Source organism: Mustela nigripes, chromosome 2 (genome assembly GCF_022355385.1).
Source record: "Mustela nigripes isolate SB6536 chromosome 2, MUSNIG.SB6536, whole genome shotgun sequence".
Taxonomy (NCBI): Eukaryota; Metazoa; Chordata; class Mammalia; order Carnivora; family Mustelidae; genus Mustela; species Mustela nigripes.
In genome coordinates, this window is record NC_081558.1 from 123872166 (window position 1) to 123895101 (window position 22936).

Sequence of the window (22936 nt, forward strand, 5' to 3'; positions counted from 1 at the left end):
AGAGATCACAAGTAGATGGAGAGGCAGGCAGAGAGAGAGAGAGAAGTAGGCTCCCTGCTAAGCAGAGAGCCCGATGCGGGACTTGATCCCAGGACCCTGAGATCATGACTTGAGCTGAAGGCAGCGGCTTAACCCACTGAGCCACCCAGGCGCCCCAGGAATGAGGTTCTGATTGATGCTACAATGGGAAAGTATCTTGAAAACATGCTAAGTGAAAGAAACCAGACACAGAAGTTAAATGTTGTATGATTCCCTTTTTATGAAGTATTCAGAATAGGTAAATCCAACAAGAAAGAGGTCAGATTGGTAGTTGCCAGGGGCTGAGGGAAGGAGAGATTAGGGAATAACTGCTTAATGGTTACAGAGTTTCATTCTGGGGTGATAAAAATGGTTTGGAAGTAGACGGAGGTGGTTGTTACCCAACTGTAAATGAATTTAATGTCACTGAATTGTTCACTTTAAAATAGTAAATTTCAGGGGCATCTGGAGGGGTCAGTCCATAGAATGTGTGACTCTTGATCTCGGAGCTGTAAATTCAAGCTTCATGCTGGTTGTGGAGATTACTTAAAAATAATAAAATATTAAATAAAGTGGTTAATTTCATGTTGTATGAATCTCACCTTAGTTAAAAAAGAAAAGAAAAGAAAAGAAAAATTAAAAAAAGAGAGAGAGAGAAAAGAAGAAAAATACTGCATGTTTTCTCTAAGGTCCAGTACTTCTTGGAGCCTATAAAATTTGATGTTCTTAACAAAGTTGTAGGCAGAACCATCATTTAGCAAAACAACCTCTCTATGCTTTGTTTTTTTTCAAAAAGTAATTTAAAATGATAATTCATATATTAAAAAATAAAACTTATAGGGTGCTTGAGAGGCTCAGTGGGTTAAAGCCTCTGCCTTCAGCTCAGGTCATGATCTCAGGGTCCTGGAATAGAGCCCTGCACCCGGCTATCTGCTCAGCAGGGAGCCTGCTTCCCTTCCTCTCTCTGCCTGCCTCTCTGTTTACTTGTGATCTCTGTCTACCAAATAAATAAATAAATCTTTTAAAAATAAATAACTAAATACATTAAACTTCTAAGCATGGCAATAATCATTTTCATATATTTTTCAATAAAAACACCTTCTAATGTGAGTTATAGGTGCACTCTAGGCTTTTGCTTCCAAATTCTACATCCGATCTTTCTTCAATGTACATATGAAACAAATATATTGCCGAGGCTTAATGTAACTTCAACATTTCTCAGTTGTTAAGTATATCTCCTCATGTCAAACAGAAACTCTTCCTCCCCCAGAAACACTTTCTGCCCCTCCTTAACTTCCCTATCTATAAATTGGTAGTAGAGGAATTTTAGTACAGTCTCTTCGTAAGGAATACAAGAGCTTAAAAGTAGAGAAAGGGCAGTAGCATTTCAGATTAAATTTTTCTTTTTTCAAAAACCTACAAATAAAATTGTAGAAAAATAAGAAAATACACATCAGCAAAAGAATACAATTGGTGAAGTTAGGCATGAGAGAGTCTCCCAGCCCAGGGGAATGTGCACATTCTTTCTGGCTTCCAGGTGGAGCTAGACAGGTAGACCAAGTCATCTCTCCTGGGAAACCATAAAATGGGGAGCAACCAGTTTTCCTTCTGCTGCCTTCACAGGGCGCTGACACATACCTGATGTCACCATGTGGGAGGTCCTCAAGGGCAGATGGTTCCAAGCAGGCCACCGTTCACTGAAATGTCACCGTATGATATGCTCCAGCAGCTGGAGCTGAGCCTTCATGAGCAGATCACTTGAGACCAAGCAGCCAGGGAAAGAAGAGCAAACTGAATGTCCAGAACGGGCTCTCTATGATTTAGACTTCCTGAAGGGCAGGCAGCATAACTTAAACTTGAATGGAAAAGGTAATATACATGCCTACCAAGATACAGGGGTACACAGAATAGGCTTTCTGGATGTAAAAACAACAAAAACCTGATTTATAAATTCAGAACCACTGGTGAAGAAAATGGCTAACTATTGAAATCCAACTGATCTCCTAGAAAGCGGATGCAAGAAATATTATAAAGCTTAGAAAGGAAAAAAAAAAGCAGCAAATCATGAAGATAGAGATGAAAGAGAGGTTTAAGAAAGTTGACATGAGACTATCTGGCGTCCTGAAAGAGAAAATGATGCACATGAAGGAGAAGACATATGTAAGCAAAACAGAAAGAAACATACAAAAAAGATTTCTCTAGATTGAAGAAAGGACCCCAAGGTTCAGGCAGGAATAATATTTATGACAATTGATTTATTTATATAGACATATCTGGACATTCTTACATATTTATCTATAAATATTTATCTATATGTGTATATTCATAATATTTATTTATATGTATATATACACACACATAAATGGGTAGGAATATTCTGGTAAAACTTTTGGAGTCCAAAGATAAAGTGGAAAATCTCACTCTTTCTGTGTAGAAGCTTGTAAGTCATTTATAGAAGAAAAATATTAGACTGTCCCTGAAATTCTCCTTTGCAACACTGGAAGCTGAAAGACAATGGAGGGCATTTTCAACTTAAAAATATATCTCACTGTTAGAGTACCAGAAAGATGTTTGAGGATATGCATGAATTCAGAGAAGTCACACATCTCATTACTCATCTGGGAAAAATACTAGAGAAAGACTTTATTAATTAAAAAAAAAAAAAAAACCCAAACATGGGGTACCTGGGTGGCTCAGTTGGTTGGGTGGCTGCCTTTGGCTTGGGTCATGATTCCAGGGTCCTGGGGTCGAGCCCCGCGTTGGGCTCCCTGCTCGGCGGAGAGCCTGCTTCTCTCTCTCCCTCTGCCTGCCTCTGTGCCTACTTGTGCTCTCTCTCTCTGTCAAATAAATAAAATCTTAAAACAAACAAACAAACAAAACAAATTAAATAAATAAAAAATTAAAAACCCCCAAAATAAAACAGACTTGACCAGGAGAGAAGGCTATAGTTAGGGATGAGTTTGTGATACCTACTTTAAAACAGGTGAACAAGGATAGAGTGGGAACATGTAAGGTAAGAACTAAATAAAGATCCTAGAAATAGAGAAGTGTACTAAAAAGGAAACTTCTAATAATAATCTTGGATTTAAAGAACTGAACGACCTCAGCGAAACTAAAGAATTGGGAGTAGGGACCTGAAGAGGAAGGAAGCACAAATATCCCGAAGGCTTTATCTCTTGGGAGGGGAGCGAGGAGGAAATTGCAGTGAACAAAATTTTCTTCTAGTTGTGGGTTGTGGGTGGGGGAGTGTTGGTAGGGTACTAAAACCAATGTGGGGAAAGTTGGTGTCTTTTTCTCATGCAATACTAGGGAAATATTGGTTTGATTTTCTATGAGGGCTGGAAAAGGCAAGTAACCATTAACAATGCAAAAGGAGAGCAAATTCTCAAAGCAGGTGTCATAATATTAATACTATGGAACATGGAATTTAGGTTTAAAATCTCTAAACATGGGGCACCTGGGTGGCTCAGTCAGTTGAGTGTCTCCCTTCGGCTCAGGTCATGATCCCAGGATCCTGGGATCGAGCCCTGCATTGGCTTCCTGACTCTGTGGGGAGTCTGCTTCTCCCTGTCCTGTTCCCCTTGCTTTGCTCTCTCTGTCAAATAAATAAATAAAAACTTAATAAATAAATAAATAAATAAATAAATAAATAAATAAAATCTCTGAACATAAAAAAAGAGGGACCTTATGTAACGATAAAAGTCATAATTTATGAAGAAAACAGTGCGAAGTTTTTATGCATGAAACAACAGAGCAGCTAAACACATTTAAAAAATATTAGAAATGCAGGGGTGCCTGGGTGGCTCAGTGGGTTAAAGTCTCTGCCTTCGGCTCAGGTCATGATCCAAGGATCCTGGGATCGAGTTCCGCATCGGGCTCTCTGCTCAGCAGGGAGCCTGCTTCCTCCTCTCTCTCTGTCTGCCTCTCTGTCTGTCAAATAAATAAATAAAATCTTAAAAAAAAACCATTAGAAATGCAAGATAATAGCTTATATAAGCAAGAAGTACTTAAGTCAATACATAAAAGACTTGGAATATCAGGATTGGCCAGTTCTGATAGACAGAGATAGACAGAAGTAGACAAACAGACAAAAACATAGAGGAATTAAATAATAGAATCATTATGCTTGTTTTCTTTAGATAGGATCATCTCTGTTATTTGTAGATTCTGCATTTGTGGATTTGCCCTCTTGCTAAAACGCATCTGCAGCTGTCAAATCAGTATTTGTGGCTCCTTTGCATTCATTCACAGACATGGGGCAGGGCAGCAGAAAATCTGAGGTGCCCGAAGGTCACATTCCCAGCTCAAGTCAAACAAGGTAACACTCTGCCTTCTCGTTTCAGCTCTCGTATTTTAAGCAAGCATCATTTCCCCAGGATATTGTGTGTCATATTTTTCGCACTTTTATGCTGTTGGTTGGTGGTTTCACTGTTTAAAACGGCTGCCAAGTATAGCGCCGAAGTGATGTCTACTGTCCTAAGCACAAGAGAGCTGGAATGTGCTCTTATGGAGGTAATACACATAGGAGATGCATTTCATTCTGGCATGGGTTGGCTGTGAATTCAATCTTAATGAACCATCAATATGAAATAAATATATTAAATAATCTGTCTTTAAACAGAAACATGTATATAGGAAAGTTTCATATTAATTAGTTGATGAAAATGTTGTAACCAGAAGCTCACAGGACTCTAACCCTGTGTTTCCCCTAGAAGCAATGGTTCAGTGTTCACAGTGACTTTAGAGGACATAGTTACTGCACCAGGAATAATGAGAATTACCTGTATACAGATTCAGAGAGGACGTTTAAGTTCTTCCAATATAGAATATCCGCTTTTTTATATTCCATGGAAGATTTCTAAAAATTACCATGTGTGTTTCCTTAAGGAGCACCTAATTATGGTTTTCTGATCATAATTTGGTAAATTTAGAAATAATTAAAAGTGGTAAAAATACCTTAACTACATTGGAATTGATAAGCGCCTATTTCTTTTTTTTTTTTTTTTTAAGATTATATTTATTTGAGAGTGAGAGAGAGAGAGAAAAAACGATCAGGGGAGGGGCAGATGGACAAGTGACTCCCCACTGAGTGCAGAGCCCAATGCAGGACTCAATCTCACCACCCTGAGATCATGACCTGAGTCAAAGTCAGACTAATCAACTGAGCTAACCAGGTGACCCAGTACATATCTTTTCTTTTTCTTTTTCTCTTCTTTTCTTTCCTTTCCTTTCCATTCCTTTCCTTTCTTTTTTTGGGTGGGGGAGAAAGGGGAAGGGGACAGAGGGAGAAGGAGAGGGAGAGAGAGGAGGGGCGGAGGGAGAGAGAGAATCTTAAGCAGGCTCCATACCTAGTGAGGAGCCTGTTGTAGGTTCAATCTCATGACCTTGGGATGATGACCTGAGCTGAAAACAAGAATTTGACATGTAACTGACCAAGCCACCCAGAGGCCCCAGAAAGGTTGATTTGCTTTAAAAGAAAATTTATTTACAAGCCAAGATCGGGGTACTAGGTATGGCTGATTGCTATTGAAATATCAGTGCTTTCAGGTTCTCTAAGTGAACAGAGTAGGAAATACATAGATTAAAACCGTAACAATGAGCTATCACTTCGAATCCACTAAAATGACTGTAATAAAAAGACAGCCAATATGAAATGCTGGAGATGCTATGGTGGTGGGGCTGAGCCCACTTCCTCTGTGCTCAGTGGGGAGTCTGCTTCTTTCCCTTTCCCTCTGCCCCTCCCCCTGCTCACTTTCTTTCTTTTTTTTCCTCTCAAATAAACAAATAAATCTAAAAAACAAGCAGACAAACAAACAAACCCCCCCCCCCCCCAAATACCCTAAGGTAGTCTTAGATGTTAACAACAAAATGGAAAACAATCCAAAAGAAAATCAGGCAAAGAATATGAAGAGCAAAGACAGATGGTCCATAGATACCTTGGTAGGTAGATAGAAACTGGAAGCCTCATAAATTGATGATGAGAATGGAAAATGGTATAGTCACTAGGGAAAATAGTTTGGCAATATCTGAGAAGATTAAACATACAGTAACTGTAGGTCTCAGCAATTCCACTTCTATAGAGCCAAGAGGATTGAAAACGCGTCCACACAAAAACTTGCACATGAATGTTCACAGCAGCATTGCTCATAATAAGAGCCAAAAGCAGAAACAGTCCAAACGTCAATTAGAAGAGTGAATACAAACTATGGTTCATCTGTACAATGGAATGTTATTTGGCAATAAAAAGGAATGAAGCATGAATAGGTTCTACACCATGGATGAACTTCTGTAGTGAGTCGAACCGCAGCCTCTCCAAAAGACTGTCCTAATCCTTATTTCTGAAACCTGTGGATATTACTTTATTTGGAAAAGGGGTCTCTGCAGATGTAATTCAGTTACGGAGCTTCCGATGAAGAGCACATCCTTTATGCAAGTGGGCCCTGAATCCAATGACAAGGGATCCGTGTCCTTATAAGAGAAAGACAGAGGAGATCTAAAGACAGAAGAGGAGAAGACACAGGTGCATGCAGAAGGAGATATAAAGACTGAGACAGAGGCTGGAGGGATGTGGCTGCAAGCCAAGAATGCCCAGGAATGCTGGTGGCCACCAGAAGCTGTGAGAGGCAGAGCAAGACTCTCCTGTTGAGCCTCCAGAGGGAATGTAGCACTGTCCATACCTGGACTTTGAACTCTGGCCTCCAGAACTGTGAAACAATAGATTTCTGTTGTTTGAACCTACCTGGTTGGTAGTCACTTGTTATGGGAGCCTCAGGAAACTAGTATCACCTCATAACATTAAACAAAGAAAATGAAGCCAGAAACAAAAGAACCACATATTGTATGATTCTGTTTATATGAAAGTTCCAGAAAAGGCAAATCTATAGTCAGAAAGATCAGTGGTTGCCAAGGGCTGGGATGAAAGAAGCAATTAACTGAATGGGCAGAAGCAACATTTGGGGGTGGTAGAAATGTTCTAGAAATGGAGAGTGGTAAGGATTGTACAATTATATAAAGTCACTAAAAATATTGAATTATATATTTACATTGGGTTATTTAGGGTATATATGTTATGCCCCAACAAAACTACTATAAAAAATGAAAAACTTAGAAATACATTTGATAAGGAAAGCAAAGAACTTACATACAAAAACTGTAAAATCATTTTTCTCCCTCAGTGGGTGTGGAGGCATTGTTAACTAACATAGACACTCCTAAAGTATATTTCTTTATGTTATAGCAACATGTATGTATACAGAAAATTATAAACTTTTATAACTAAAGATGCCATAAATGATACGAACTGAGAAAATAACATACTTGAAGAAAATTGTCAGCAGGTGACAAAGCATGAATATTTCTGATAACACAAGGTAATCTTACGGGCCGTGGGTGGCTCAGTCCATTAAGCTTCTGACTCTTGATTTTAGCTCTGGTCCTGATCTCAGGGTTGTGGGATTAAACCCATGGCCTCCATGGTCGGTGGGGAGTCTGCTTCTCTGCTTCTCTCCCTCTCCCTCTGTCCCTCCCCCTGCTCTCTCACTCTCTCTCAAATAAATAAATAAATAAATATAACAAACAAACAAACCCCCCAAATACTCCAAGGTAATCTTAGTTGTTAACAAGAAAATGGCAAACAATCCAAAAGAAAATGAGGCAAGGAATATGAAGAGCAAAGACAAATGGTTAATAGGTAGGTAGGGAGGGAGGGAGGCAGATAATTAAGTACATGCATAACCTGAAGCATGGAGAGAGCATGCAAATTAAAGCATCGATGAGATATCACTTTCTGCTCCATCCAAGTGGGAAACTTACAGAGCAATAATATCTATTGTTGGTGGGAATAAGATTAAGGAAGAATAAGAATCTCATACTTCCTGTGGAAATACTGCAAACTGTTATCAGGCCATTGGAAAGCAATTTGGTAACCTCCATTAATATAAGACACAGGCACACTTTGACCCATTCTTAGATGTTAATTTCATTGACATAAAGGACCAGCGCACGGGAAAGGATGCTTATTTCATACTACTGTCCATACAGGTCGTAGATTGGAGGGGAAAAAGAAAATGTGCCTCAATGGAGGAATCAGTTGAGATAGTCACATCATACTGACAACCACAGCATGTCTAGTCACTGAAAAAGATAGAGATTGCAAATTAGATATAGAGATACTCGTCGATTTAGAAATTCTTTCAGGTATCACTTCCCAAGAAAAACAAGTTGCAGAGAAGCATATACTTTTTTAAAAATTTATGTATTTATGCCTATATGTGTATGAATGTGTGTATTTGTTGCATCTTTCCCTTATAAGAGTACTATTTCCCAGTATCCTTAATAAGTAATACATGAGATGCTTCTTTGAGGCCAGATGAATATCCTGTTCCCCAAATACTTTTCATCCAATGGATTTTGTATCCTTGCCCAAATGAATTACATTAGGTGGTTACAAATGAATCTTTTATATTATTTAAAATAAACTTTATTGAAGTACACTGAATGATTTTTAAAATCCTGTTTTTGTTGCCTGGTGGGTCTCAAAGTCTGAATTATCTACACAAGGGCTTCCTTTCTTTTTGTCTTGGCTGTGTAGACCCAACATAAATAGGCTTACTTCATGCTTCCTCATTGTCTCCATGACCAAACTGAATACAGCTGATATTTTCTGTTTTCTCTTAGATTACATGACACTTCCAGAAACAAGAAATACAACATATTAGTCAATGAGACAAGTAAATTATACTTTTGATTTTGGCACCTGCATTAGCAGTATCGAATAGCAAAATTTACCAGACTAAAATTTTATTAATCTGGTCTCTACTTTCCTTGCACTTGACAGTTTCTTTTTGAAGTTTTTGCCAAAGCCTGGTTCAGTGATATTACCCACAAGTAGTATTTTTCTGAGTATGACGTTCAAAATCTGTCTCTATAAAATAAATTAGGAAATTCACAATAGTGCACTTTTTACTGTCTGGGTTTTGATGTCAAATACTTAGATTCTCTGGAATAAAGTAGACCCTTTTGAGTACAAGTGCCTAGTATAACGGAAATTTATTTCAGTTCAAATTGCTTCATTTGAAATAATTTTTCAAGGGATTTCTATGTATATGAAAGTGCTTTAAAGTTTGTTCAAACGATAAAGTTTATGCTTCATTACCCTGTTAAAAATTTATCTGAAAAGAAGCAAGGTAATTTCTGCTTAGAGTGAGAACAACAGAACCTAAATCCTATGCTGTTTTTTTCCAAAGAGTTACTTTTGAAGTAAACACAATCTATTTAATCAAATAAAGTATTTTATCAAATACAAATACAAAATTAAAAAGTAACATTTTTAATCAGAAAGTTTCATGCAAAGTACTCTAGTCAGAAGCATTAAGAAATCTCACTGAGGGGCACCTGGGTGGCTCAGTGGGTTAAGCCTCTGCCTTTGGCTCAGGTCATGATCCCAGGATGCTGGGATGGAGCCCAACATCGGGCTCTGCTCGGTGGGGATCCTGCTTCCCCCTCTCTCTGCCAGCTTCTCTGCCTAATTGTGATCTCTGTCAAATAAATAAATAAAATCTTAAAAAAAAGAAAAGAAATCTCACTGAGGGATTAGGCAAGTAACTATTGTAACATCATGAAAACAGTCTTTGACTTTTCTCTAATTTGAACTGAAGGTGATTGTAGGCCCATACAGTTATATAAAAGCAAACATTTTCATATCCCAGAATGTTGCAGTGATGAAAATGAAGAACTTAACTTCAGAGATTTGAATTCTGGCCCCAGCTTAGCTATGTGTCAATCTCCCCAAGCTATGCCTTGTTGGATTGTAAACAGAGGTAGTTGAATTAGTGGAAGGATTATAATCTCTTTTCATGTTAAAAATTCTGTACTATTAAGGTCAGCGAGGCTTGCGCACATACAAAAATGGCACTGTGTAACTCACTCATTCAAAAAAAAAATATATGCATTAAGCACATACTACATACGAGGTATTGTTCCAGGCACGGAGAATACAGATAAGCTTCCCTCTTGAATACGAAGAAGTACAAAGCCAGTTTACATCCCAAGCATCGAGTAAATCTTGACTGGGAGATGTTCTCCTTTTTCCACAAATCATGCTCTTGCCCCACCATGCTACTGAAACCACTCTTGTCGTTAGTGACCTCCATGTTGCCAAATCTAATCACCAACTCAGTTCTCATCAACTTGATCTGTCTGTAGCATTTGATCAAGCTGATCTTCCCTCCTCCTCCAAGCAGGACACCGTTCCACGATCCTGCTATCATAATGGCGCTTCTTTTCAGTTTTCCTTGCTGTTTTTTTCCAAACAATCTCTGCTAATCTCTGAGCGTTGGAGGACTCACAAATCCACACGTGGGCCTCTTTTATTCTCTATTTATACTTACTCGCTGGGTGGTTTTTATCTAGTCCTATGGCTTTCACTACTACTGACAACTTCCAAATTTATATCCTCCGCTCCACTTCTTCCCTGAACTCCAGAATTACATACCAAGTGCCTATTTGACAACTCTCCTTGGAATGAACTCCAAATGCCTCTTTCTCCCACGCCCACTCTGAGACCTGGGGGGAGTGCACTTGGGACCAGTGTCTGTGATGGGTGAGGACGATGGAGGCAGTACTGAAAAGTGGGAGCAGCTGAGCTGTTGATGCGATTACAACAAAATCCGCAGCTGATCCCACAGGGAGCTCTGGAGCTGGGATGGATCCTCAGAATTGTTCCAGTCCAGGCAAGAGATCTGTAGCGCCACTTGAGTGGGTCATCGGTCATCAGATATAGGTCACCCTGCCCCATGAGGGCCATGACCTTGGGCAAGGCAGCTCCCTCTTACAGAGACCAGTTCCTGGAGAGGACTCAGCTGTGACTGGTCAGCAGCCACTATTCATGGCAGCTAGGGAATGAGTGCCTCACCCAGAAAGGGGGATCAGTGTAGTTCGGCTTCCGTGATAACCACTCGAGATCTGGGAGGATCTCATACCCATCACTTTGCCTCCCTTATGCAGATTACTTTTTTCTCCAAGTGCTTACTGTGTGTTATACTTATTAGTTTGCTTGTTGATCCCTACTAGAATAAAACACCGTGAGAACGGAAAGTTTCTTTTGTCTTTTTTTCTTCAAGCCTATATCCCCAGCCTCTAGAAACAGTGCATGGAACGGAGTAATACTCAATAAAGATTAGTCAATAAGTAAATAAATGCATTGCATTTATTTATCACTATATGCTAGAAACCATGCTGTAGTTGGGGAGTATGGAAGTGAACAAGACAGGCTCAGTCACTACCTTCACAGAGCTTGCAATCTAGTAGAAATTATAGACCTATAGAGCACAGGTAGATAAAATATGAATAAGTATATTTTTATACTATTTTTAAGTCTACTTCTTTTTTTAAAAGTGTAATTCAGCCAAATGCTATTATCTGGTATTTCACTAATCTATCTAGATTCAGTGCATTAGAGAGTTCATCATATAAAACTTTTTACTGAATGACAATGTCAGAAGACTATAAAAAGAGTGGTAACTTTAGCGAGAGGGTTATGTATTACTCCTGCTAATTTTTTGAAAAGAAAAGTTAGATCACTGGGACATGTCTTTTGCCCAGCTTAGGCGGAAAGAATAAGGGGCAAAATAAGAGTGAGACTAGCTCAGAGAAAATGAATGCTTACTTTTAAGTGGAATTTTTATTAACCAACATCCTGTTTTTTTAAAATGCCGGAGAGCAAGGCTATAATTGTAGCTAAATAGATAAGGGGCAAAATGTTCTGTAATGAATGGGTAATTTATAGTCACTTTGTACATAGGAATATAATTTTTCCATTACTTCAGTTTCAGGGACAGATAAAATATAATAAGCACGAGGAAATCACACTTCAGTTTCTGTGTCCTTGTTGTGGAATCATAGGGTCATCTTTTTGTTTTTCATTTTACTTATTTATTTGAGAGAGAGAGAGCACATGAGCAGGGGCAGAAGGAGAGGGAGAGGCAGACTCCCTGCTGAGCAGGGAAGGGAGCCCAATGAGGGGCTCGATCCCGGGACCCTGGGATCATGACCCAAGTCAAGGCAGACGCTTTACTCACTGAGCCACCTCGGTATTCCATAGGTTCATCTTCTAAAAAGCAAATTATCTCCCTCAAAGTTATGTTTTCTACTTTCACAACCATATTTTATTTCCATTCACAACCAACTAAATAATTTGGCCTCACAGAGCTTCAGCAAGATGAACCCTATTCCCCCCTGCCCCCCATGTATATTTTATTCAATATGTGAAAGTCTTTGACTCTGCATTTTCTGTGTGGTAGAGAACATGACAACCAAAATTTCAATTCTTGGTTTGTCATACACGAGATATTTGGCATTTCTAGAATAACTTGTATGGGAAATCTCAAATTGCTTTATATTTATGAGTTCACTAGTCTCTTTCCTTCCTTACACGTTGCTGGCACAATGCATGGAATGTAAGCTGGGTCCGATGCTCTGAGCATCTCTTCATCATAGGACCAATGCAACCCTTGAGAAGAATAAGAATTTCTACCTTAAAAGTGAAAAAAAAAAAGCAAGATTTTTTTTTTATGCTCATGGATAATAAAACCATTGTGTCTCACTTCAGACAGCTTGATGTGTTCCTCTATTAAAATAGATTTTAGAGTCCTGATGAATACCTTAACTGTCAATAATGTATTAATTTGCTGAGATGTCACCTCTATTCCTGGGTATCTTTTAGAGAAAAGTAGAAAACCATTAGCTTTCTGCTGTAGTGTGAAAATCAGTTTAATTACATCATTGTTTTGACGACTGATGGTTAATTAGATGGCAAGGTCCTTACAGGAGGTCTTACAGAGCACAAGTGTTAGAACCCTACAGAGTACCCTTGCGGATAATTCATTAAGCCTCCTCTCACAATCGTAGGTGATATTGAGTACCTCTAAGTACAAAAGGGCTGCTGTACACCCCAGTTTTAGACACAACAACATTAGATAAGAGCAGGTGAAGAGCCATGGATAGTTAAGCAGCACAGAACCTCACAAAAGGACGTGACAGGAAATGATCTCTTACTACAAACTCAAATGACCGTCAGGTGTGGCAGAAGCAGCTCTAACTTGTCTAATACCTCACTCACTGTTGCACCTGTGTCTGCCTCACTCTGTTATTTTTTTCAAAAATTTTATTTATTTAGGAGAGAGAGAGTAAGAGAGAGAGAGTGAGGGAGCACACAAGTTGGGGTGGGGGAGTGGCAGACACCCCGCTGAGCAGAGAGCCTGACGCGGGGCTCGATCCCAGGATCATTATTTGAAGTTCAGAACGCACAATATTTCCGGCACCCATTCACATCAGACGGTATGCTTTGGGGTGACTAACTGTGCAGGGATTAGATTTATAGCCAAGGGAAGTCTGCATTTGCATTTAGTGTTTTCTTTTTAAAAATTTCAGAGGGATGGGGCGCCTGGGTGGCTCAGGGGGTTAAGCCGCTGCCTTCGGCTGGGGTCATGATCTCACGGTTCTGGGATGGAGTCCCGCATAGGGCTCTCTGCTCGGCAGGGAGCCTGCTTCCTTCTGTCTCTCTCTCTGCCTGCCTCTCTGCCTACTTGTGATCTCTCTCTCTCTCTCTCTGTCAAATAAATAAATAAATAAATCTTTAAAAAAAATTTCAGAGGGAAAGAATGAGGGAATTGCTGTAATTACTACACTGATGTTATAGTGAGGGCAAAAATGTAACCCACTACAGGGGCGCCTGGATGGTTCAGTCTGTTAAGTGCCAGACTCTTGATTTTGGCTTAGGTCATGATCTCAGGATGATGGGATCAAGCCCTGTGTCAGGCTCCCTGCTCAGCATGGAGTCTGCTTGAGATTCTCTCTCTCCCTCTGCCTCCTTTCCTGTCCCCCCACTTTTGTGCTCTTTCTCGCTCTCTTAAAAAAAAAAAAGAACCCACTACAAATTGGAAAGTGCAAAAAAGTAAAAGCTTTAGCAAATTTCTCTATAAACTATTTCTTACAGCTCTCTAGTCTACTCCATGAGCAGCTAGGATGCGGCACAGACTTGTCAGTTAAAAACATTTTAATATCTTTCATTTTAAAATAGGCTTTTTTGGTAATTCATGCATTTTGGGTCAATATGCATTGTTTCTGGGTACCCTCCCCCAACCCCGGGTCTTCCTTAATGTCCTTAATGATCCTGGAGGTGACACTGGATGAGCAGGTGCTGGTCCTTGAGCTCTCCTAGTGCTGTTGGTTTAAAATAGGCCTTTGATGGCTAGGGATGATGTCCCTTCTCCCTCCTTGTTATAGGCATACCTCACTGACATCTGTTGCTGAAATCTCTGCTTATGAAACTGGTGTGCATTCTCTTGATTCAGCCAAGATTTAGACTATTGCTGGCACTGCAAATCCTCTGGTTGCCTCCCCAGTCAACATGGTTGGGAAAGTCCATTCTTACCCTGGGGCCTCGGCAACCTCCTGGCAGGTCACCGGCTCTCTCCTCAGTCATCCCCAGCAAGGGTCATGTGGGAACTTCACATGGAAGCCAAGGGAGATGTTCGGGGCAATTCTCTGGCCTCCTCTTCTCAGCTAGTTCCAACCTGGACTTGCTCCTCAGCTATTTCCAGCTGGGCTTGGAAACAGTTTGGACTGTGGCACGTTAAAGCTGGGGTTCCGTTAAGGGACTTGAAATCGTCACAGTGTTTATCCGGAGAAGTTAGGAAAGGCCTCCTGCTCTGGAAAACCTCTAAACACATCTGAGGGGGCAGGGAGGCAACTAGCCCATATAGAACCTTTGGGAAAATGAGACAATAACATCCCTCCTGTGAATATACGCTTGGGCCAGGCTGCAAAGTGTGGTGAGTAGAACGAGTCCTGGACATACAACCTTACTTGACTCCTTGGCAAGGTATCTTTGTGCAGCAAGCAAACTGTATAACACTTTAGTGGCTCTGGAGGAAGAAGGTTGAACCCAAATACGTGAAAGCTTTCTTTTCTTCTCCTTCTCTTATCTTCTCAACTCCTCCCGGAAGAGCTCCCACTTCCCCTTTCTTGTTAGGTAGTTGTGAACTCCCTTTATGTCATATCCTGAATTACTATTCTTACAGCTCATGTTAGAGTTCTATGAACAGAGTCTACTGGGTGTGGCTGTCTTATCATGTCTTGCCATGACGAAATTACCCCACAAATTTAGCGATTAAAGCAACAAATGTTTATAATCTCACACAGTTTCTGAGAGTCATGTATCAAAAAGTAGCTTAGCTTGTGGGTTGTAGTCAAACTGCACCCCAGTCCATTGTCTCTGAAGCCCTGACTGGGACTGGAAGATTCTTTTCCAAGCTCACCCATGTGGATGCTGGAAGGAGGCTTCAGCTCTTCACTAGTGGGCCTTTTGCAGTAGGACTGCCCATGACATGACTTCCTCCAGAGTGAGTGACTCCAGATAATGTAATCTCAGGAGTGGCGTATTATCACTTCTGCCATATTCTACCCAACACACAGACCAACCCTACTCCGGTGTGGGAGGGACAAGAGAAGGGTGTAAATACCAGGAGATGGGGATCAACGGGGGTCATCTTGGAGGCTACTACCACATTGCTCTGCCAGTGTTTCTCAGTGGGAGCAGCACTGACATGTGGGGTAAGACGACTGTTGATTAGATAGGACTGTCCCAGGCACTGCTGAACATCTCAGCATTCCTGACCTTCCCCTACTAATGCCAGTAGCACTTCAGAGTCAATGTGACAATCCACTTCAGAGTCAATGTGACAATCCAAGGTGCCCCTGCAACATCCCTAAGACGGGTAGTCTTCACCCCTCATTGACAACCTGTACACTGTGGGTGTCAGGAGGACCTACACTTTGGGTGTTAAATAAAATACAAAAGATCAGTTTATTATTGTCGAAAATGTTAGGAATGTTGCACTGGCATCTCCCTGCATGGTCTGAAGTGAGTAAGAGGTTGATAGTCCTAGAACATTAAGGATTATAATCTCAAAGAACACTGAACTTGGAGAAAATTCTTATTTAATCCTGCCTCTACCATTTGTTAGCTGAGGGCCTGGAGCAAGTTCTTAAGCCCTCTGAGCCTCACCTGTGAATGGAAAATACTACTACTACTCCGTCACGCAAGATGGCAGCTAAAGAGAGGAAAGCCCCTTTGAACCGTATGTGGCTCTCTCCTTCCAAAGGCGCTAGAGTGTTCCAGTCCCTCTGGCATGCAGCAGGAGTGTCCTAGAAGCAGCTAACCCAATATGCCTACAGAACAGGCCAGAATTCCCTTAACAGGACAATCAGTGCAAGGCTGGCTTCACTCCTTCACAGAGGCCTGGGATTTTCCTTGCTAAAAGATGACTGCTGGGTTTTATTTTGGGGAGATATTCGGCTGTCAGCTAAGCCCACCATATCTTCTATCTTGTTGCCTTCTCTGATTCCTGGCCAAGTGTGACTGTCTTGGGACAACTGTTTTCCTACATTTCGCCCCTCTGTTCTGGGTTTCTTTTTCCTTAACCCAAACTCCCCTGCTCCTCTTCTCCTGAGCATTTCCATTTTCTTTTTGGGAGGTGTTCACACCCACCTTCCACTTCTCCAAGAACTGCCTCCACTTTTCTGGAAACCTGACTCACTCCTGAACTTTGTGCTGCCCCTGCAGTATTCTCAAGTTGACTTTTCCTCAGAGCTTGCAGGCACAACTCTTGTACCCATAGCTGTCTGCCTTCTTCATGCTCTGGGCTAGGGAGCACTGCTGGAGAAAAGCACAGAGCTTTCCGGGAGCATATAGCCCATTTGGCTTCTGTATCACTTTGGCCATCAGCATGTCCTGGAACTCTCTTTTCCCTAGTCAGCAAGTTCCTTCAGCCTCCATTCACCTCAGACCATCCTCTCTGCTCCTTTGTATTTCCACCTCACCTCAGTCCTTGGATGACCCTGCCTGCCACTTCATGAAAACAAAGAAGCCAAATGAGAATGCCTGCAATTTTCTGTCACCCCTCCAATGACCTCACCTGTCCCTTTACCTGTGCCTACCTTCCCCTCCTGACCTCTCTGCTTGAACCCAGGCTCTTACTATCTTGGGCTTCTTTGGAGGTTTCCCTCCAATAATTATCCTCTCTTCTATATTTCCATCTTGACATTTTCACTGGATCCTTCCTTAACTATCCTCAGGTCTGTTCCATCTTAAAAAAACAAACAAACAAACAAACAAACAAAAAACAATAAAAAAACAAAAAGCAAAACCCCTCCCTCCAACTCTTCCCTTTCCTTCTAGCCGACACTTTCTTTCTGTGCCACCTCCCTGACAAGTTCTTGAAATAACTGTTATCATTTTCTGCAATTTCCTCACCTCCCTTTCCTCTCAATTGACTGCAATCTGTTTCTGCCCACACCTCTCCTCGGAAACTGTTCTCACCCAGGTCATAAACTGTTCCCATATCACTACATCTCACAAGCAAGTGCTCATTTCTTATCTGACCTGACCTCTGAACGTTTGACTCTGTCCACCTCCCTCTCCTTTCTCTGCTGGAAGGCTCTCTTCCCTTGCCTTCCATTTGACCACATTTTCCAGCCACAGTGAACTTTCTCAATCTTTAATCATGGCCCTTCCCTCGCTCCTACTTAAAATTCTTCATTGACTTTCTCTTGTCCACAGGATAGAAAGCTTTTTCATGGTCTGTTCTCTCCCACGCGGTGACTTACCACTGCCACCCCCAACATATCCTTCAACTACACTGAACTATTTGTAGTTCTATCAGGTTGTTTGCTGGGTCTTTCTCTGGGCTTTTGCACATTTTGTTCCCTGTTCTTTCCCTCTTGGCAGGTTCACTCCTATTCATCACTTTTTCAGTGATGCCTTCTATGGCCTCCTTGTAACAGTGAGATATTTCTCCCACCTTCTGTCACAGGCTTGCCTCCATCACAGTGCTAAGTTTGCTGTAATTGTCCATCTACCTCTAGACTTGAGGGAAGAGCCCTTTTATTCTTTGTGGTTTTAACTCTAGGGTTAACTCTAGCAGCTCAATAGTTATTAAAGGAATAAATAACTCTATTAATGTGTATCACATGAATAGCATACGATGGACACTTATAAAAATCGACTGAATTTGAAATTTAGTTGAAGGAAATATTAGGGAGATGAGGGATGGATTGAAAGGGGTTAAAGGACCAAAGAGACTTTCCTCCTTGCGTCTCCTGTCAAGGCTGGAGAGCCAGATGCTCCCCTACCCTTACCCCGCATTTCCTTTGACAAGGGAAAAACACCTGCCACTTGGAGGGGCCTCTGCTGACCTTGGCGTTGCCATTTCGAAGATGATACTGAAAACAAAGGATGAGTCAGGATGGGAAAAATAAGTCTTTTCTGATTTTCTTTTCATAACTCAGATGGAAAAGAAGTACAAATTCAAATGGAAGAGGGGAAAATATCCCCCAAAGTGCAGCAGATTCCTGGGCTGAAATTTAAGAAATATTTACTGTTTCAAATTGCTAATGTTTATTTAGGTGGGTATCCTGAAACAAACAGGCTAATTGCTTTATCCTGCTAGTTAGGGGGAAAAGAAAAAAAGGCAGATCAATATATTTTCTAACGGCAAGGTCCCACCTGCCCTATTTATTGAAGGAAAGAGTGTACAGTTGCTAGTAACACCCACGCATAAGTAAATGAAACACAATTATGCAAGAATTTAGGGAACACCAGCTAAAGAACAGCCTGGTGTTAAGAAATAAATAGAAATGACTCCTTCCCTTGCAGCTATATGTACTTTCCCCTTGCACCTCAGATCTCCAGCAGATTTCATTTCCATCTGGTTTGTCCTCAGATCTGGGGAGGAGAAATCCTGGACCTGGCAGATGCCAAGCTTGGAACCCGCACTCACTCAGGCAATATTGTTGCTTTGGATGACTCTTGAGAATAGCAACACTTCCAGCCCCAGGGAAACCTCTGTTCCGAATTTTTCCCTCATTCCACAAGGGAGTTCTTTTTTTGCAAAAGGCTTTGGCTGTTCCTCAAGCTTTTTCCGCATTCTGTCTTTTGAAAAGCATTTTGTGGGGGTTGGAACGTTGCAGGTTTTCCCCCTCCCCCCACACCCAGATGTTTCTGGTTCTCAGGATGTACACCTGTGAAGTTGGGGTCACTTGGGAGAAATGTTTGAGTTTTATTTACAGCAAAGAAGAATGTGATCTTCACATGCAAATGTTCAAAAGGGTCATTTTGTTCTTGGGAACCAATGGCAAGACCTGCTGGGGTAGAGTTTGCAGGGACATGAAAAGAAAATAGTAAGGTAAGTGGTGCCTGGGTAGCTCAGTGGGTTAAAGCCTCTACCTCTGACTCAGGTCATGATTCCAGGGTCCTGAGATGGAGCCCTGCATTGGGCTCTTTGCTTAGCGGAGAGCCTGCTTCCTCCTTTCTCTCTGCCTGCCTCTCTGCTTAGTTGTGATCTCTGTCTGTCAAATAAATAAATAAAATCTTAAAAAAAAAAAAAAGAAAATAGTAAGGTAAAATCATGTAATCTTTACATCTATTTTGAGTGCCTACACTGGCTCAATGGCGTGCTTCTAGGTGCTGGGAATACAGAAGTGGAAAGAAAAAAGGGAGAAAAAGAAGACAGAGACAAACCTGTTCTAGCTGGGGAAGGAGGTAGCAGAAGATGGACGATATAAAAAAGTAATAAATCGATGTGTAAATTTACAGTTTGTTAGATATAATTGTTCAGAACTCCGAAAGATAAAATTAGACCCTGAGAATCCTGCTTTTGCCATGCAGGCGGTCTCCTTGCTTCAGGGAGAGATAATGTATGTGAAGTGTCTTGCATAGTTCCTATACTAGGTGCCAATATTAGTTCCTGCTCCTTTTCTAGCTTGAGCTACTAATCCACGAAGGTGATTCTGCACACCAAGACTAAGTGTTATAAGTCTTACTGTTAGCAAAATGCATCACTAAACTTCAATCTAGAGGGACTTAAGGTACAGCCATGATGGAATAATTCATATCATCAAAAGTTACTGTTAGTAATTCATTTTAAATCATTTTCATAACAAATATAATGAAGAAGCTACTGTTTTTTGAGCACAATGATAGACAACGGGAATCCAGAAATTATGAAGCCACCATCCCTGCTCTCAAGAGTGATGAGATAGGGTAACAGAAATACTTTTTTTTTTTTTTTTTTAGATTTTATTCACTTTTTTTTTTGTCAAGAGAGGGGGGGGGGGGGGGTAGCGCACATGCATGAACATGCACAAACAGGGGGAGCGATGGGCAGAGGGAGAAGCAGGCTCCCCACTGAGCAAGGAGCCTGGTGTGGGACTGGTATTCCAGGACCCTGTGATCATAACCTGAGCCCAAGGCAGACGCTTAAACCGACTGAGCCATCCCGGCAACCCCCGGGACAGCAGAAATTCTAAGATAAGGCGGGTCTTCAGTGGCAGCGTAAGGATCGGTGTTCCGCTGGTGGTCTCCCCTCCAGCACATTTTGAGATTCTGGAGGGGAGAAATCCTATGACCGGCCATGCCACAGACAGCAGGCAGGGAATGGGAAGAGCAGTAGGAAGTGACCGAGATCAGCCAACTAAGCAGGAAGGTGGAACTGCGGAGCGCACAGAAGGTTGGACCCAGAGACCTGGTGATCTTGCTTTACTGAGTTTGCGGGAGCTGTCACAATTTGAAATTACCTTGCTCGTAGGTTCTCGTGGCTGCGGCGCTCCTCCCCCTCACGGGATGATAAACCCCATGAGAGCAGGAGCCGTTCTCTCCTCTCATTCCCCACCTCCCCGTGCCTACAATGGTTCTGGGCCCACAGCAAGGGGTTCAATAAACATGTGTTGAGTGACTGCATGACTAGTGTGGAAATAGAACCGATATGACTTGACAGATGACCGATGCAGGACAGGTGGGAGGTAGAAGCTGTGAGATGTGGGGAGAGTTTCCAGCTTGGCCCCCGGAAGAATGTTGAACACATGGCTGGCCTGGTTTCCCATGTATCAGCTTACTTCCTTGCACTCTTGTGTAACTTTACAAGATGACTCTTTCCTGCCAGCGACTCTCGTCACTGTTGTTGTTGTTGTAATTGTTCGTTGCTTCTTCTTTTTTTTTTTTTTTAAGATTTTATTTATTTATTTGACAGACAGAGATCACAAGTAGGGAGAGAGACAGGCAGAGAGAGAGGAGGAAGCAGACTCCTCGCCAAGCAGAGAGCCCGATGCGAGGCTCGATCCCAGGGCCCCAAGATCATGACCTGAGCCGAAGGCAGAGGCTTGAACCCACTGAGTCACCCAGGCACCCCTGTTGCTTCTTTTTTTAATAGTTAATCTTTGACTTCCCATCCAACTTTCTCCCTTTGCTGTATACCTTTTGGTTGGAGGTCTGACAAGGAAATTTGTCTTGCGTTTTTTTATCAAGAGTGCTTTCTAGGGAGGGGGCCCTTCCCTTCTTCTCTCTTCAGGAGAGGAGGTCCTGATAGTTTATTGATAAGTTAGCAGGACACTTAGAGGCGTGTACAGTGAATCAGAAAGATTTATCTGCAATCAGTAAGAAAAGAATCTAGGGCTTGGCCGCCTGCAAATTCCTGCATGTAAAGAAACTTTCTAGTTATGATAAATACTGCCTCCAACACTTTTTTTTTTTTTAAGAGGTAGTACATTTTCTGAGTTACTGTTACATTAAAAGCAGAGAGGAAAGATGGATTTTCACACCTGGAAGTATGTGGAAAGTGGAAGGAGAGGACAGGTCAAAGAAGAAACCATCACGGAACCGAAAAAAAATGGAAGGGCCTGTGACTTAAGGATGATTTTTGAGGAGGAAATTTGTAGCCTCTAGGAAATTGGGGAATACAAAGGTTTCTAGGGCAAGAATCATGGAGCCAGGAATTGGGTAGAAACGAATGACCCCCATCTGCTGTAAGAAGACGCTGTGGACTTGTTCTACCTGGAGATTGCGCTCAAAGATTCTCCACAGAGAAGGTGGTGCCGACACTGAGGACCCAGAGATTTTCCTTTCTCAGAGGCATTTCATGAAAACCAGCCATGGTGGTGGCGGGAATAGCAGTGCTAGGAAGGGAAGCTGGAGAAGAAGCGAGCTTACCCAAACCCGAGCAGCAGGAGGTATGTGGAGAAATAATGGCGCTGATGGGTATAGCAAGGAGAATTTAGGATTGCTTCCATTCTCACCCTGCACAACTCCAGGGGGCGCCACTCACACATAGCTTATGTAAATGGGGTATGTTCCAGGGGGTGGCAGTCACCTAGACTCTACTCCCTAGCCAGTCCCCTAGCTAGTATTCCTCATTGCACTATTCCAGTCTGCTGCTCCCCCCGCCCCTCTCCAGAACGGTGCCCTGAGGAGTACGGTCTACTAGGGAGATGAACACCTTGAGTTCTGGTGTTTGGATTCGTTTGATTGCAAGTCACAGAAACTCAACTCAGACAGCTGAAACAACAGAGGTGGAACACTGGCTCACTCCTGTGCATCCTAGGGATAGAACCGATCTTTTTTTCCCATCTCTTGGCCTCCCCTCCCGCTCTGTGTGAGTATATTGAACTCCCGCTTCTGGGCTTGCCCTTGGCTTTGTGTGTGATGCGGACAGGAAAGGGTACATGTGTTCGTTGAGAGGGGGTCCATGCGGGGAATGTGTGTATGAGTGATGTTTTCTTTGGTAGTCCCCCACCTCCAGAACCACATGAAAAAAAAAAAAAAAGTAAAGAAAAGCTGTTTCTCCTGGAGGGAATATTGTTATCTTCTGGATTACAGAGAATGTGAAGACCACAAGTAAAATGCCCATGAGCAGGCTGGAATGGAGTTGCTGGTGGGTCACTAATGATCTCATCTTTTAAACCATATGCTACGGGTCCCTGGGTGGCTCAGTCCTTAAGTGTCTTCGTTAGGCTCAGAAATGATCTCAGGGTCCTTGGATGGAGCCCTGCATCGGGCTTTCTGCTCAGCGGAGAGCCTGCTTCTCCC

The 22936-nt window shown here is 41.9% G+C and overlaps 2 long non-coding RNA genes across 4 annotated transcripts in view; both read right to left on the bottom strand.

The window, feature by feature from the left end:
* The window catches only part of LOC132010084 (uncharacterized), a 4718-nt gene extending 1863 nt beyond the window's left edge, over positions 1 to 2855 (bottom strand). The window contains exons 1-3 of one of the 2 annotated variants that reach the window (XR_009402144.1): positions 2703 to 2855; positions 1657 to 1775; positions 260 to 563 (exon numbers count right to left, since the gene is read on the bottom strand). This is a non-coding gene — a long non-coding RNA (uncharacterized LOC132010084). Of the gene's footprint in view, positions 1 to 259; positions 564 to 1656; positions 1776 to 2702 lie in introns of those variants that run through there. The other variant, XR_009402145.1, reaches the window with a different exon arrangement.
* Positions 2856 to 5394: 2539 nt separating this feature from the next.
* LOC132010085 (uncharacterized) overlaps positions 5395 to 22936 on the bottom strand; it is a 39760-nt gene continuing 22218 nt past the window's right edge. The window contains exon 6 of one of the 2 annotated variants that reach the window (XR_009402146.1): positions 5395 to 5421. This is a non-coding gene — a long non-coding RNA (uncharacterized LOC132010085). Of the gene's footprint in view, positions 5422 to 8112; positions 8152 to 22936 lie in introns of those variants that run through there. The other variant, XR_009402148.1, reaches the window with a different exon arrangement.